The following is a 17,674-nucleotide window of genomic DNA, read 5'->3' on the forward strand; positions in this document are numbered from 1 at the left end:
ACGTGACAACACACTACAAATCAGGTTTAATATTTTTCTTTTTCTTTAGTAACACCGATTTCTAAAAAAAAAAACTTTTCCAATTAGAAAATCAGCTTCAGTGACATGTCATTTTTTTGTGGCATGTCTTTAACTAAACACCCCTTCACTGGCTTTTAAAGCATTAAACATCTTTGCTAAAGTGGAACACTAGACTGTGGAGCACTCTTTCAGCCTTTAGGTCGCATGAACAAAAGACATTGGGTATTTGTGCACTGGCTGCTATATATATATATATATATATATATATATATATATATATCTTTATAAGAGCACTCTTATCTGTCACTGCATTGCTCTAATTGGACAGGGGGGTGGTTGGCAGGTGGAACAAAGACAGGGGGTTAGTAGTGAAAGAAAAAAAGATGAGCCCACAGGCTCCAGACAGCCAAATATTCTGTCATATAGGAGACACAATGTAACATTGCCATAGATGCAGCCCATAAAAAGAAATATAGTTATCCCTGAAGAGTATGCCATACATTTATAATAATTACCAATTTGTTTCAATTTTTTTAGGATAAAAGTGATTAGCAAGATCCAATTTATGCAAGATACACGACCATGCAATTATTGATTACTGACGCACAGCCTCTGTGAACAGCTGTCACACTGGAAGCAGGTGTCTAATCCTTCATCCAACTCAATAATAATATATTGTTTCTCATTTGCAATGATGAAGGACTCACTCAGGTTCATGTGTTTAAGGTAAAGACAAGTGGGTGATGCAAATTTGACAACAGATGAGCTTTTTGAGCTCATACTGAATATTGAGAGAGAATATATTATAATTTCACTGCATATGTTCAGTATGACATGTATCAGACCTAAATAGATTTGCAAGCAGGAATAAATAAATTAGAGGGCATTACTAATTCAAATTTCCTCCACTAATAAAATTGAAATATGTTTTGTTTGTTGCCATTTTGTTCACATGCATTTGCAGTCAGTATTCTTTTTGAATTATTATTGTGATATTTATCCTTCTTTTATAAACGACTCACTTTTTTCATGCTGTTTGTGTCAAATTGCCATGCTTATATTTTATATATATGTAGTGCAACCCCCGAAGGAGCCATTAGGTAATTTTGGGTTCTCTATTCTGTACTTTAACTCCAAGAACAATCTCAGCCCCTCTGGCACACCAGGTTGAATAAAATCACTGTGAACACGTTAAGGCCGGTTTCACACTTGTACGACAAATGCTCCGATATTGGGAGCTCATGTCGCATGACGTGTGAAAATCTATGTTTCCCTATGAGAGCCATCTTAACTGGTCCAACTTTGAAAATGCTCCCTGCATAACTTTGGTCCGACTTTGATCCTACTTCAGCCCATTGAATATCACTGAAGTCAGATCAAAGTTCGGATTAAAGTCGGATCGCTGTCTTAAGTGATCCTACTTAGGCATGCGACTTGTGCTCTGATGATCTTGAAGGGGAACTCCATGGCAAATTTAAAATAAAACCTGGCATGAGTTTTCCCTCCAAGAGCATACCAGGCCCCTTGGTTTGGTATAGATTTTAAGGGGAATCCCCAAGCCGATAAAGCTGTGTATCCCCCCCCCCCCAAATCCATCTTCTCACTCTTTGTCCAGGTCTTGTCCGCTATCTTCTCCCTCTGTTCTTCTTCCGATGTTGACTCAACACTCTCTCCAGCTCTAATGCTGGGTGTGCAGTGTGCTACTACTTATATGACATCACCTGGTGACTCTGCCCCATGCCAATATAAGTAGTAGCACATGGTGCACCCAGCATTAGAGTAGGAGAGAGAGCGCAGAGTCAACATCAGAAAAACAGAGGGAGAAGACAGCGTACAAGACCCAGCAAAAGAACGAGAATATAGAGGCAGAAGACAGCGGACAGAGGGAGAAGAATAGGAGAGGGCTAGAAGACATCAGCGGAGAGCGGACAAGACCCGGAGAGGAGAGAAGAACCAGCAGAGGCAGAAGACATCAGCGGAGGAGGCAGAAGAGCCAGAGAGGGGAGAAGAGATTGTAAGAGACGACGGAGTTGCCTTAATAAATTACTATAAAAACATGTGTAATATGTTTTATTTTTTACACTTTTTTAAGGTGAATGGGTAGGGTTACAATGTACCCCATACTCATTCACATATGGTGGGGGGGCAGAATCTGGGGGCATCCTTGTTAAAGGGGGCTTACAGATTCCGATAAGCCCCTCCGCCTGATGACCTTGATAACCAATTGCCAGGGTTGTCAGGAAGAGGACCTTGTCACCATTAACATTGGGGCAAGTTGATTTGGGATGGGGTGGTATAGGGCCCTCCTGCCCCAAAGCACCCACCCCCCATGTTGAAGACATGCGGCCTGGTATGGTTCAGGGTGGGTGGCACTCGTTTGTCCCCACCCCCTTTCCTGACTTGCTGGGCTGTGTGCTCGGATAAGGGTCTGGTATGGATTTTGTAGGAACCCCCATGCCGTTTTTCGGCGTGAGAGGTCCCCTTAAAATCCAGACCAGACCAAAGGGCCTGGTATGCTCTTTGAGGGGGAACCCATGCCAGTTTATTTTTTTTAACATTTTTCGTGGAGTTCCCCCTAAAGATACATACCAGACACAGTGCCTGGCATTATTGGGGATCAAAGTCGGATCCCTGTTCATTGAAGTCGGAAGCATGTCGCACTTCAAGTCGCAAAGCAAAGTCGGATTCCAAAGTGGTATGACTTGTCTTGACCTGACTGTCATACCAGTGTGAACCCGGCCTTAAAAACGCAAGTGCAAAATATTGCACTTATATATATACTGGCTGTGGATTATTACTCGTAACACCCCCGTTTAGTGATAAACAAGCTTGACATATTATTATAGATTAGAATAAGTGGCAAATTAGAGCACAGTTGAACCTTAACACACAGTACCAATGCAATAGAAACAACAAACATCAATAGTTGGCAACTGTAGGTGCAAGAATAGGCTGCAACTATATGCTGGTAACACATGCACTAAGAGGGAGGGGAGAAGATTTATTGACTTTTCAACCCCCTCCTAGCCACAGACGCTATCAATCTGTAAAGAGGAAACAAGACAAACACATAGGCTCCATGCACACTGAAGCTCCAAAAAGCCTTTTCTGGATGCCAGATTGCTGGCAGAAAATGCTGGTTGAAAAACGTGCTTTTAACAGCGTTTGTACTAGCGTTTATGAGCGTTTATTAGCGTTAGCGTTTATGGGCATTTTCAATAAAAATACACAGAGGACACTCCAAAAATCCCACAGTGCATTCCAAACTCTCACAATGCATTGAAAAAATGGAATGCCAAACACTAATTAATGCGCGTTTATAAGCGTTTATCGGCGTTTGTCGGTTTTTGGCGGTGAAAAACGGCACTTTGAACGCAAATTTCTGGCGTTCAGAAAAAAGCCCATAAACTCCACTGCTCATTAAAGCCAAAAAACTTCCATGTGTGCATGGACACATAGGCTAACATAGAGTGGAGTTTATGGGATTTAAAAAAAAACGCCCAAACTCCAATAAACTGCAGTTTATGAGCTCCAGTGTGCATGGAGCCTTATTATATAGAGCAAGAGAAAGAGAAAAAATTAAGAAAAAGGCTTTTCTTGTATTTTTTCTTAATATTTATTGTTAGTAACATATTCAGGTACTATGTGCATAACTATATGAGTTATCAGGTTTTTTGTTTTTTTGTATATTAAAGTTGGACTTCTGTTTGTCAAAAAGCAATATTTTTTGTTTATGAAGCTTGGTTTTATTTATAAAGACGTTATATATCACAATGGCTAAATCTGTGTTTGCAGTGCATGTTCAAACCTTAATTCCATAAATAATAACATTATTAGATTTTTACTCCAGGAGTATATAATAAGTTTGGAAATTCTAGAGAAATTATTAAATAATGCATTACAATTTACCTAAACCTGTACGAACCTTAACACGCAGTACCAATGCAATAAAAACAACAAACATAAATACTTGGCAACTGTAGGTGCAAGAATAGGCTGCAACTATATGCCGGTAACGCAGGCACTAAGAGGGAGGGGAGAAGGATTATTGACTTCTCAAATCCCTCCTAGCCAGAGACACTATCAATCTGTAAAGAGGAAACAAGACAAACACATATTATATAGAGCAAGAGAGAAAGAGAAAAAAATTAAGAAAAAGGCCTTTCTTATATTTTTTCTTAATATTTATTGTTAGTAACATATTCAGGTACTATGTGCATGACTATATAAGTTATCAGTTTTTTTCTATTTTAAAGTTACACTTCTGTTTGTCAAAGAGCAATATTTTTTGTTTATGAAATTGGTTGTATTTATAAAGACGTTATATATCACAATGGCTACATTTGTGTTTGTAGTGCATGTTCAAACTTTAATACCATACATAATCAGTGATGTAAGTAACTGAGTAAAAATAAACGGAGTTACGTAAAGCAGTTACTTTAGAGGGTAACGAGTAATCTAACTGATTACTCTTCCCCTCATGGTAACTCAGTTCCCATTACTTGGGCAGAGTTACCTCAATTACATCTACCACCCAGGAGGCCCTGTCGTGGCCACGCTGCCTGGCATTTAATTCTGCCACGGGGAGGGGGGCTCTCGCCTGCTGAGCTGAGAAGAGGCTGAGGCTCAAAGAGACTGTCTTGACCACCCCATCCCGTCCTGCCTATCCAGGGACAGAGAATGTAGGGAGGCAGGGCGAACACTGAAAAATTAAGTCAGCTGACCAGCTGACACCAATCGAGTGAAGGGGAGGGTCTCTCTTTCCCCATGAGGAAAGGCTTCCCTGGAGGCATTCAAGTAAGTGACCGTCTGACGATTCGAATTGCAGTGCAATCGATCCATCCCAAGTCCTCTACCACCTCTGCTTCTTACTGATCCCGTCCCTACCCACCCACCATCACTTCTGCAACAGAAGTGATGGGGGGATAGGGTAGGGATGAGATCAGTGGTGGTGGGGGATGGGATCAGTAAGAGTCAGAAGTGGTGGGGGTGGGAGAGGATTGCACCACCCCCGCTGCCACCCCCGGAAGAACCACGCTGCCTGCCACCCCCCCAAGTACACCACCACCGCTGCCACCCCCCAAGTACACCACCACCGCTGCCACCCTCCCAAGTACACCACCACTGCCACCCCCCAAGTACCACAGCTGCCACCCCCTCAAGTACCACCGCTGCCACCCCCCTCAACAAATGTTCTAAAATACTGTATATATTGTTTTTATTCTTCAATCAGTTAGTATGTTACTAACAATCAGGAGATTAAGGGGGGATATGATCAACATGTACAAATATATAAGGGGTCAATATAGGGAACTTGGTGTCGAGTTATTCACTTTACAGTTAACAAAGAGGACAAGGGGGCACTCTTTATGGCTAGAGAAAAAGAGATTTAATCTCCAAATACGGAAAGGTTTCTTCACAGTAAGAGCTGTGAAAATGTGGAATAGACTCCCTGCAGAGGTGGTTATGGCCAGCTCAGTGGATTGTTTTAAGAAAGGCCTGGATTATTTCCTAAGTGTATATAATATAACTGGGTACTAACATTTTAGGTACGGTTGATCCGGGGAAAATCCGATTGCCTCTTGGGGGATCAGGAAGGATTTTTTTACCCTGCTTTAGCAAATTGGATCGTGCTCTGCTGGGGTTTTTTGCATTCCTCTGGATCAACTGTGCGTACAGAATTGGGTATATGGGCTGGTATGATATTTATTCTATTTATTTTTTTTTATTTTTTTTTGTGGTTGAACTGGATGGACTTGTGTCTTTTTTCAACCTGACTAACTATGTTAACTATGTAATATAAATATCTTTGATATTAAAGAGTTATAGAATGTAATTGCATTATAGAATATTTAAAAAAAAAGTCATAGTTACATTGCTGAGTAACTAATTACTTTTCCAATGTAGTAATTGAGGGGGCGTGGCTATCTGGCAACTATTCTGTAACACACTAAGGAGCACAGCTGAGGTGGAGAGAGGAGGAGACACAGGGGAGAGGACTGGACGGATTTGTTTGGCGCTGATTTCAACTTGATGTACTGCTGTCAGGTACCATACAGCTATCATTAATAGAGACAGTGTTCATGCTGTTAACCCTGCCAGTGTCTAGTGTGCTCACCGATGCCTCTGAGGAAAGGAAGCTGTTGCTGAGAAGTGGAGTGTTTTGAAGTGCTTTCATTCAAGTTTGGTTCATGTGAGTGCAATAATGAGTGGTTTTTATTGAGATTAAAAGATTTTTACAGTGTTACACTATGGAAAGTCTATTTGTCTCCTTCAGGTACTCTGAGATGAAAATCTATTGATTTCTGAAGGGAGTTATACTGCAAGTGATTGCTGGATATTGATCAACACCATTCATAAGATCTTTAAACGCTTTTCTGGCTCAACACGAGAGTGCTGAGCAGTACAGCTGGTGAGTGCTCCATACGAGGGGGGTCACGAACACCAAGGGTGTGGTGAAGGCTTTATGTTACACGGACACTGAATTTTCACATAACAGAAAGTTTTCTGCAACTTGGATTTCTTTTTATGGACTATATATATTCTCTGTTCTCTACACACTGTATATTTTTTTGAATATTTTTCCATATTTGGAGTGTATTGTAATAGAGTCTATCACTATAGAGTCACTATTGATTATGCACATGTGAATTTAATTAATGGTGGGGTAATATAGTTTCACTATTTATGTGTATAAGTTTATTTACTCCAGTAGGAGTTCAGCGCTACAAGGTGATTTCTCTGATAATTCATTTTGTTTTATTTTCCGTATTCACCTTCTGATTTATATACTTGCATTTTTTAAGTAGCAGCTGGAGGGAGGGGAGGTTTAGCACTGTGATGATACACTAGTTTGGCGTCTTTTAAGTGTGTATCCTGATTTTTATAGTAATTGAGTTACTAACGCAATTACTTTTTGGGAGAAGTAATTTGTAACTTAACTAATTACTTTTTTAAAGTAAGATGACCAACACTGTACATAATAACATTATTAGATTTTTACTCCGGGAGTATATAATTAGTTTGGAATTTCTAAAGAAATTACTAAATAATGCATTACACTTTAACTAAACCCATTCAATTTTAGTTGACTAAAATGTATTAGATTTTAGTGGACCAAAATGTACTGGAGAGTAGACTAAAATATAACTAAAACTAAAACAATTCTGATTACTAAAATACGACTAAAACTAAAATGGCATTTTAGTCAAAAGTCTATTACTAAAACTAAATCTAAATTTTAAGTAAAAATTAACACTTCCTGGCAGCTGCTTACAGAAATTATATGGCTGTGACTTCCAGAGATCAATCAGCTTGTGTTTTCCAGGGAAACCCAAGTTCCTCAGTAACACTCTGTCACCAGGCTGCAGATTATGTACCCTCACCTTCAAGTCAAAATGTCTTTTGTTTAACTGCCCTTGGGCATCTGAGGCAGCCTGAGCTTATTCATACGCTGTGTAGCACTGACCCCCAAAGGAGCTTCTGGTTTTATTGGGCTTACCGTTACCTTCTTGATCTCTTCTCCGTCTAGGGGTTCCCGTGGTAGATGGCCCAAAGAAATGTTGAAACTGACACTAAATCTTCTTTTGGGTTATTTATTTGAAACAGAAACAGTCTTTAGATAAAGGTAGAGGGTTAGGATTAAGTTCAGGTACTTTAGACTGCAAAAATGGAAAGTCTCTTGTAGGAAAAATCCAGAGAACAGCAACCGTTTCACAACTGGATTTTAGATAGGGCCAATTTTTCCTCTTAGTGGGACTTTGAAAGGCAGGAGCCTTAAAGGAAATTATATCAAAGTATCAATTTTATTAGAAAAGTTAAAATATATGCAACAATAAAAATATGTATGGATGCATAGCTACAAGATATACAAAAGAACACATGTTAATGAGGACAGGCACAGTAAAGATCATAACACTACTCTAATAGATCTTAGGCAGTGAAATTGAAACCAACAAAGCCTGATGCGTTTTGAGGTAGTTAAAGAATAAGACCTCTTCCTCAGGGGATGATGCTGTAGTATATATCATCATCGTGTGATATTGTACATCGGGGTTCAAAAGGCATCCAATATAGTAAAACTGGGAAAAAGGCTGAAAAATGTGCCAACCGGAATCCGATCCATGTATCAGTGCATGCCGTCTGGGGAGTGTCACAGATTCGGTCAATCGGCAATACACAAAGGGCGTATCCGAACCACATATGTTACACCCGATATACGGAACCCCAAATTTTGATTCTCCGATCTGTTAATGCGTAATATGTTTAGGAGGGGGTGGTGAGTTAGCTATCCATACGCCATACACTGCCACACCGGTCTAATCAGAGGATTTAACAGGCCAAGAGTATCTGTGTTTCCATATGCAGCAACACGACCGGTCTGATGCCTGAACAGCACAACTGGATTTTACAACCCCTGGATAGACCTCCTCTCTCTAGGCCTAGCAGCCGGTAGGGTGTTAAGCAAAATCTCTGCCTCAGACTTAAGCGTAGAATATTTGAGAAAGTCTCGGCCACAGACTTGAGCGTAGAATATTTGAGAAAGACTCTGCCACAGACTTGAGCGTTACTGAGGGACATAGACAAATTTAAAGAGCTATCATACAGTACCAGTATCTCTCAGCCGATCCGGCGATACCGTATGAGTGTAGATCCATGTAGTGTCCTTCAATTAAGCCTCCAAGCTCCTTCACAGAAGCCAGCCTTGCGCACGGCCTTCTCCTGAAGAGTCCTCCCCTGGGATTTCTCCAGTTGCTGGGCCTCTCCCTTAGATGAGATGGCACTGGACCATCTTTGGAACAATAGGCCCTGAAATCCATTCAGGCTTGTTCCTGCAGTTGCTTTGCTTGGGGCCAGCCGGCCCCGAGACACGGGAAGCGTTGTTTCCCACCCCAGGCCAGGAGGGCCATGGGGCTGGTCAGAGAATAATCTCTCGAACAGAACCCCTGAAGCACGTGATGTCAGCACCTTAAATACCACCTCCCAGAATGCACAGCAGGAGAACACTCCCACCGGGCTGGTTCCGAAAGAACAGTGGCATTCAAAACACCCAGCTAGACTGCATTCTCACTCTTGCCAGCCGGTGACAGCGACATCTGCAGTCAATGAGAACCCAGTGCAACCCAGCTTGATTGGTACCGAAACCAGAAATTTCGAAAATTAGCCCCAAAGCCCAACTGTGGTTTCAGGAAAATTAACTTTGGAAAAACCATAGCGCCTGCTCATCAAGAGCCAGTGCTACATGCTGTTTTTAGACTCTTCTTCAATCGGTCAATATATCCTCTGTGGGACATCATCGAAGTATGGTCCAGTAATCTGCCAAATGCTAAGTCAACTGGCATTCGAGCTTCCCTTCCAAATATTAGCCTGTAAGGTCTGGCATAATTTTCGGTGCTACTGTAAGCATGTACAATGGCTGCAATTTGCCTACTCCAATGCTGCTTTTGCTCTGAAGTAAGAGTCCCAAGCATATCTAAAAGGGTGTGATTAAACCTGTCCAGCTGAGGGTCCCCTTGAGGGTGGTAGGGAGTTGTTCTTAAATTTCTGAATGTCCAAAAGGTTTAAAAGTCTCTTGATGAGTGTGCTCAAACTCTCTCCCCTGATCAGAGTGAATACATTGAGGTAGGTCATACTGTACAAAGAGCTTCTCTACCAGAATTTTAGCCATGATAGATGCTTGCTGGTCTTTAGTTGGAAATGCCTGGGCATATCCGGTGAAATAGTTGTTCACCACCAGACCATTTCCCTGTCCACTCGAGTCAGGCTCCATTCACAGAAAGTCAATAAACACCAATTCCAGTGGTCCTCAACTTTGAAGAGGGCCCATTGGAGCAGCTTTGTGGGGTCAAGTCTTCCTCTGTATACACCGTATGCAGGAGTGACAGTATCACTCAATTTCAGCCCTCATACAGGGCGAATAAAAATGATCTTGCACCAGTTTGAATGTCCTCCCGGGTCTCAGGTGGCCATGATTATCATGTGAGGCAGTAAGCACAATCTATCTAGGATATAGAGGGAAGAAAAAAGAGGAAGAAGCGCCAGAGCAGTATTTTGCAGCTATAAAGACTTTTATTATAAATGACAAGCTGTGGGGAAAATTTGCACACTCACATAATGCTCAGTAGGTGCGGGGCTTAACCCGTCCAGCATGGAAGACAGAAAAACACTGCTGTGTCTTGTTGTTTTGCAACCGCAATCGCCTGGTGTCAGCAGGGAGCTGAAGCCACGAGGAATCTCGGAGGGACACCAGCTGGGTGGTCTGGAGTGGAGGTATTCAGAGCTGCCACACTAGGGAACCGCCCACCATTGTGGTAGCCAATCAGTAATTATATAATTAACCCTGGGTATGCTGTGGAATCGCTTACACCTGGGTGTGTGGTCATATTAAAGGCTGCCGGCAGAGTATATTTAAAAAGCACAATAGAAACATAATGTATAAGATAATAAGAGGGGGGGGGGGGGGGGGAGCATATGGAAATCAGAAATCATAAAAATGGAAAAACTAAATAAAAATATTTTGAACATATACAGTTAATACAGTTAATCAGGGAATTCAGCATGGAATTATTAAAGGTATAAACAGAGATCAGTATGTGTCAAAGAATTGAGCTAAAATAAATTAAAATGATATAAAAATGTATTATTTGATGTTATTTGGGTGGTGATACACCTATAATAAGGTTAACCATTATTTGGGTGGTAAACTGAATTTGATTGGGGCTTACCAATTACCTCCTCCAGCTCATACTCGTTGTCCTTGTCTAGGAGTTGATAACTGAGTAACTGTAGAGACCGACACTTGAATTCCTTGTTAGGATTTTTAATTTGTGTAAAACGGTTGAACAAACTCAGTCTCTGAGTTGGGAATAGAGGGTATCAGGATAGAGTTTAGCTCAGGTGCTTGGAACTGTTGACTTCAATAAAAGTCTCTCTCTATGTACACAGTCCAGGGAACAGCCGCCCACAACTGGACTCTTTAACTGTTGGATAAATCCTTAAGTTTTAAGTTTAGCAGCCAACAGGTAATTCTAGCTTTTCAAAGTCTCTCACGCAGACTTGGTTGGAAACTTGGAAACTTAGTTACAACTGGAAGGGTAGAAGTAGGAACTTTTCTTACTGTACCAGAATCTTTCAGCCAGTCCAGCGATACCGTAAGAATTGTGGATTCAATCCATGTAAATGGCAGCTCAGCTTCTTACTTAGCAACCAGCCTTATGCATGGCTCTCTCACCGAAGAGTCCTCCCCTGGTCGCAAATAGAGTTGCTGGGCCTCTCCAAAACCCAAGATGGCACCAGAACACCTCAGAATCCTCCTTCCAGTTACTGGGCCTCAAACTAGCCAGTTCTGAGGCTCGAAAATGGATGGATCCGCACCCCAGGCCATGAGGGCCCCTAGGGGTTGGTCAGGAGGACCAGGACCACAGAGTCAGCAACAACTTCTGGACCGGAACCACGTGACTTCGGCACCTTAAGTACCCCTTCCCTGATTACGCAGTGAGACAAACTCCCACTGATTGGTTCCGAGACAGAGATTGGTATCTATTGGGCAAAAACTAAATTCAACATATAGTGCGTACTCGTTAGGAGTACCGGCGATACATTTGTTTTTATGAATATTGTGTTATATGTGGGTGGATTGGTAGCTTGCCTATAGATATATACTTTCCAATATTATTTTATCCAGCATAAGTGTCATATTAATTTTATGAAGGAAGTTTTACTTGATCATTATATCTGTATTCACGATATGTGTGGTCTCTCTCAGACACCTAAACACTTGTTATCCCTGATCTACAAAGACATTCAGCTACACTCTTATAACACACTCCCAAATTATACACAAAAATGGTCCAGGGACCTTGGCACTGAACTATCCACGACACACTGGAACACATCGTTCATGATCACTCACAAATCTTCCATATCTGGATTCACGCAAGAAAAAAACTGCAAACTGTTGACGAGATGGTATAGGGATCCAGTCACGGTGAGCAAAATGTATCCGGAGGCTTCGGATAGGTGCTGGCGTTGCCACGGAGGAGCGGGCACGTATATCCACGTGTGGTGGGAATGTGACTGGATACGCCCCTTTTGGGATAAGGTATTTAAAATTCATAATGATATGTATGATGTCTCTGTGTCACCGACACCACACATAGCTTTACTTTCCATACTCCCGGGTTCCGCGAGCTCACACCGAAAGAGTTTGTTCCGATTCTTTCTGTCCGCAGCTCATCATGTCATTTCGCAGTTCTGGAAAAAGGATGTTATCCCCCCGATTACGAGATGGACTGATGCCATGAACGATATTATGCTCATGGAAGAACTGCACGCCAAACAAACTGACAAATGGGATAACTATATGTCCCTATGGTATCCTTGGCTCCATCACTCTTCATCAGCCCGCTTTCTCAGTAGTGTGGCTTGATGACACGGAGGCCATGCAGACATGGGGCATGGGCAGACTGCTCGGAGTAGTCTCACGGATCACAGAGCTTACAGCGGACCCCCAGGTGAATTATCTGGGACCGCTCTTACCGATAGTTTGCGAACCGTAACGTTCGTGGCGGGCCCCATTGACTTCAATGGGAGGCGAACTTTACAAACCTACAGGTCATATTTGCAGCCACAAAATAATTACTAGCTGTGCACACATAGTCCCACCACATGGCCAATGACATAACACATGTATGAGGTGAATCTGGGATCGACAACTACAAGCATTCTTTTTTTATATGTGAAATTCTGACAATTCAGGACTCTGGAGCGCATGAAGGCAATGAAGGAGAGGGAAGGTCAGGGTAGGCAAAGAAGAGGGTGCAGGAGATGATCACCAGCACCGTGATATACAGCACTGACACCTGCACCATGATAGAGTGATCTGACACCAGCACCGTGATAGAGAGCACTGACATCAGCACCGTGATATAGAGCACTGACACCTGCACTGTGATAGTAGTGATCTGACACCAGCACCGTGATAGAGAGCACTGACATCAGCAGCGTGACATAAAGCACTGACACCAGCGCCGTTATATACAGCACTGACACCTGCATCGTGATAGAGTGATCTGACACCAGCAACGTGATAGAGAGCACTGACATCAGCACTGTGATAGAGAGCACTAACATCAGCAGCATGACATAAAGCACTGACACCAGCACCGTGATATAGAGCACTGACACCAGCACCGTGATAGAGAGCACTGACATCAGCAGCGTGACATAAAGCACTGACACCAGCACCGTGATATACAGCACTGACACCTGCACCATAAGCAGCCCCAGGAGAAAGTCAGCATAGCACAGGGATGGTGGGAGCCCCTCATAATGAGCATAGCACAGGGATGGTGGGAGCCCCTCATAATATGCACAGCAGAGGTACAGCCCCAGGAGGAAGTCAGCACAGCACAGGGATGGTGGGAGCCCTTCATAATAAGCAGCCCCAGGAGGATGTCAGCATAGCACAGGGATGGTGGGAGCCCCTCATAATGAGCATAGCACAGGGTTGGTGGGAGCGCCTCATAATATGCACAGCAGAGGTACAGCCCCAGGAGGAAGTCAGCACAGCACAGGGATGGTGGGAGCCCCTCATAATAAGCAGCCCCAGGAGGAAGTCAGCACAGCACAGGGATGGTGGGAGCCCCTCATAATATGCACAGCAGAGGTACAGCCCCAGGAGGAAGTCAGCATAGCACAGGGATGGTGGGAGCCCCTCATAATAAGCAGCCCCAGGAGGAAGTCAGCACAGCACAGGGATGGTGGGAGCCCCTCATAATAAGCAGCCCCAGGAGGAAGTCAGCACAGCACAGGAATGGTGGGAGCCCCTCATAATAAGCAGCCCCAGGAGGATGTCAGCATAGCACAGGGATGGTGGGAGCCCCTCATAATGAGCATAGCACAGGGATGGTGGGAGCCCCTCATAATATGCACAGCAGAGGTACAGCCCCAGGAGGAAGTCAGCACAGCACAGGGATGGTGGGAGCCCCTCATAATAAGCAGCCCCAGGAGGATGTCAGCATAGCACAGGGATGGTGGGAGCCCCTCATAATATGCACAGCAGAGGTACAGCCCCAGGAGGAAGTCAGCAACAGCACCGAGATAGAGAGCACTAACAGCAGCACTGATACCAGCAACTTGCTGCTGGGACCCAAAAATATGACACCGCTCAACCTCTTCAAACAGGAGGGTACGGGCATATAGTACGGTGTGCTTTTTTTGTACAAGGAAGTGAGCCAAATGAAGAAGGTCTGTGTGCTCGATTAAAAAAATCGTTTATAGACATATACATGGTCTACTGGTCACATGTGTTAAATTCCTCCGAGATTCATGCCTCATTCATTTTTAGAAATGTGAGGTAGTTAACACTATCGTGAGCTAGGCGAGTACGCTTATCGGTCACGATCCCCCCGTTGCGCTGAACGTCCTTTCGGACAGGACACTGGATGAGGGGCAAGCCAACAGTTCGATTGCAAATTGGGCAAGCTCTGGCCAGAGGTCAAGCCTGCCCACCCAGTAGTCCAGGGGTTTATCACTCCTCAGAGCGTCCAAATCAGCCGTTAACCCGATGTAGTCGGACACCTGTCGGTCTAGGCATTCCCTAATGCTGGATCCAGGTGACACCTGTCGATGGGTTGGCTGAAAGAATGACCTCATATCAGAAGTCACCAACACATCTTCAAACCGGCCTCTTCTTGCAGACGCTGTTGGATTGGTACCCGCAACTCCTTCTCTGGGAGTGGGAATTGCTCCTCTGCCAGCGCACGCAAAAGCAGAATGCAGCATTTCTCGAAGCAAGGCCTGGAAGTGCTCCATTCTGACAGCCCTCTGTGACAGCGGTAACATTTCCACCATTTTGTGTTTGTACCGGGGGTCTAAGTACGTTGCCACCCAGTACTGGTCCTTGACCCTTATGCTTTTTATACGGGGGTCCCTGTTAAAACACTGGAGCATCAGATTAGTGTGGATTCCAGATACAGAAATACCAGTAGGAATGAGAAAACATCCAATACTAGGGGAGACATTACGAATAACTAAAAGAGTATTCAGAAAAACATCTATTTCAAGAATTCCCAGTCCGCTCCTTCCCATTCTGGGTACTCCAGCATTTCTACCGGGAATAACAGATCGAAAATTTAAAACAATACGAGACAGAGGCATGAGCAGAATTTGTCATTTCTCGGTAGGTAATCGGTTAATGACTAAAAAAGATATTGAAAAAGGAATGACATTAGGGCTAGATCCCTTCAGAATGAGGCAATTATAAGCCTTTATTAGATCTAAATCAAAAGTATACGTAGAAATAAGGGCATTGACTGAGTTTGAAGAGATCTGTTTGAAAGGAGAGGAACTGAGACATTTGATGTCTTATTTTTATAGTATGTTAATAGAACAGGAGACTCCACAAGAATTGCCCTTTCTGCAGGCTTGGGAAAGAGACTTAGGGACTAAGTTTTCCCCAGAACAAAAGGATAAGATGTTGCTGTTTAATCAAAAGGCCTCGATGGCAAGCAGATATCAAGAAGGGGGATATAAGATTCTCACTAGGTGGTATAGAACACCAAAAGTGTTACATCAAATTTACCCCCAGATATCAGAGACATGTTGGAGATGTCATGGAGCAGAGGGAACACTACTACATATATTTTGGGAATGTCCAAAAATTAGAGTGTTCTGGGAGATGGTAGTTGATACTATTGTAAGGATTACAGGAATTGACCTGGGAGATAAACCGGCAACTTTTCTGTTGCTGGATATCCCAATGGCAATAGAAAGATTCAAAAATTCTTTGCTGAGACACTTATTGATAGCAGCAAGGGCATGTATTCCGGTTCTGTGGAAAAAAAAGCAGCCCTCGAGATAGAGCACAGTGGTTTCAGAGAATTGCAGAAATCCAACAAATGGAAAATATAACAATGACAATGAGAGATCAAGATGAGAAATATCAGAAGATTTGGGCTCCATATCTAAATTATAGAGAAAATATGATGTAAAACATTTGAAATATGATAGAGCAGGCGGGTTGTGGGGGGGGGGGGGGGGGGATTTTAGTGAAAACTCTGTTTTTTTTTGTTGTTTTTTTTTTTTTTTTAGTTTGTTTATCTATTTATTTATTTATTTATTTTTCTGGGAGGGAAGGGTGAGGGACGGGGGAGGATGACGTGGAATTGAGGTATGGATTGAAATATTATAAGACATAGCTGTTAAAGAAGTTGTAGATATATAACGAAATGTAATGTGAAATCTATGGAAAGAAAAGATGAAAAAATAAAGAATTTATAAAAAAAAAACACTGGAGCATGAAGGCCCCCCATTTGCACTAAACTGGAAGCGGTGTGGTGGCCTGGCTCCTGCTCATCATCCAGGATAATGTCGTCCTCTTCATTCTCCTCTCCCCATCCACGCACAACAGGGATCCCAGAAAGGTTTAAAGCATGCTCTTCTTGCTCCTCCTCATCCGCCCCGGCACCATCCTCCTCTGACTCCTCTTCAGACTCCTGTTGTTGACTTGTCTCAGATAGATTAGCCCCCCCCTGGGAATTCATCCAGCATTGCAACTTCCTCATCTTCCCGCTCCTGCTCCTCCACAGCTTGATCAATGACACAACGCAATGCACGCTCCATAAAGAAGGCATAAGGTACCATGTCACTGATGGCGCCATGGCTGCGACTGACTAGTTTGGTGATCTCCTCAAATGGCCGCAGAAGTCCGCATGAGCAGCCACTGGCACGGTGAAAAAAAACCCAGCTCCCCAGAACCTGTTCTGCCACAGAGTTCATACAGGTAGACGTTAACTGCACATTTCTGCTGGAGCAGCCTATCAAGCATATAGAAGGTTGAGTTCCATCGCGTCGGGCAATCGCAAATAAGACGTCTGACTGGCAGATTGTGTCGCCACTGAATGTCAGCAAGGCGAGCCATGGCCGTGTAAGATCTTCTGAAATGGGCCGAGATTTTCCTTGCCTGCCGCAAGATGTCCTGGACCCCAGGGTATTTGACAACGAATCGCTGCACGACCAAGTTTAAGACGTGTGCTATGCATGGCACGTGCATAATTTTGCCTGTTTCAATGCGCTAAGCAGATTGGCACCGTTGTCGCACACCACTTTACCAACTGTCAAATTAAGCAGTGTTAGCCACTGATCTGCCTGTGAACGCAAAGCTGAAAGGAGTGCCAGGCCAGTGTGGCTCTTGGCTTCCAGGCACAACAGACGCAGCACGGCATGGCAACGTCTCACCTGGCATGTCGAATAGGTTCTGGGGAGCTTGGGCGGCACAGCGGAAGAGACGCTAGCAGCGGAAAAGGAGGAGTCAGCCGAGGAGGAGAGGGAGGAGGATGGAGTAGGAGGAGGAGGAGAAGAAGAGCCAGGCCTGCATGCAATCCGTGGTGGTAAAACCAAATCTACACGGGTGCCACGGGTTACATGCTTGACGGCCGTCAGAAGGTTCACCCAGTGGGCAGTAAAAGTGATATACCTTCCCTGCCCGTGTTTGCTAGACCACGTGTCTGTGGTCAGATGTATCTTGGCATCGACACTGTGTGCAAGAGATACATTCACTTGCCGCTGAACATGGCCATATAGCTCTGGGATGCCCTTCTGTGAGAAATACTTCCTTCCTGGGACCTTCCATTGTGGTGTTCCAATGGCCAAA

Source organism: Lithobates pipiens, unplaced genomic scaffold, assembly GCF_037356315.1.
Source record: "Lithobates pipiens isolate NorthernLeopardFrog02 unplaced genomic scaffold, aLitPip1_a1.2 Scaffold_19, whole genome shotgun sequence".
NCBI classification, from domain to species: Eukaryota; Metazoa; Chordata; class Amphibia; order Anura; family Ranidae; genus Lithobates; species Lithobates pipiens.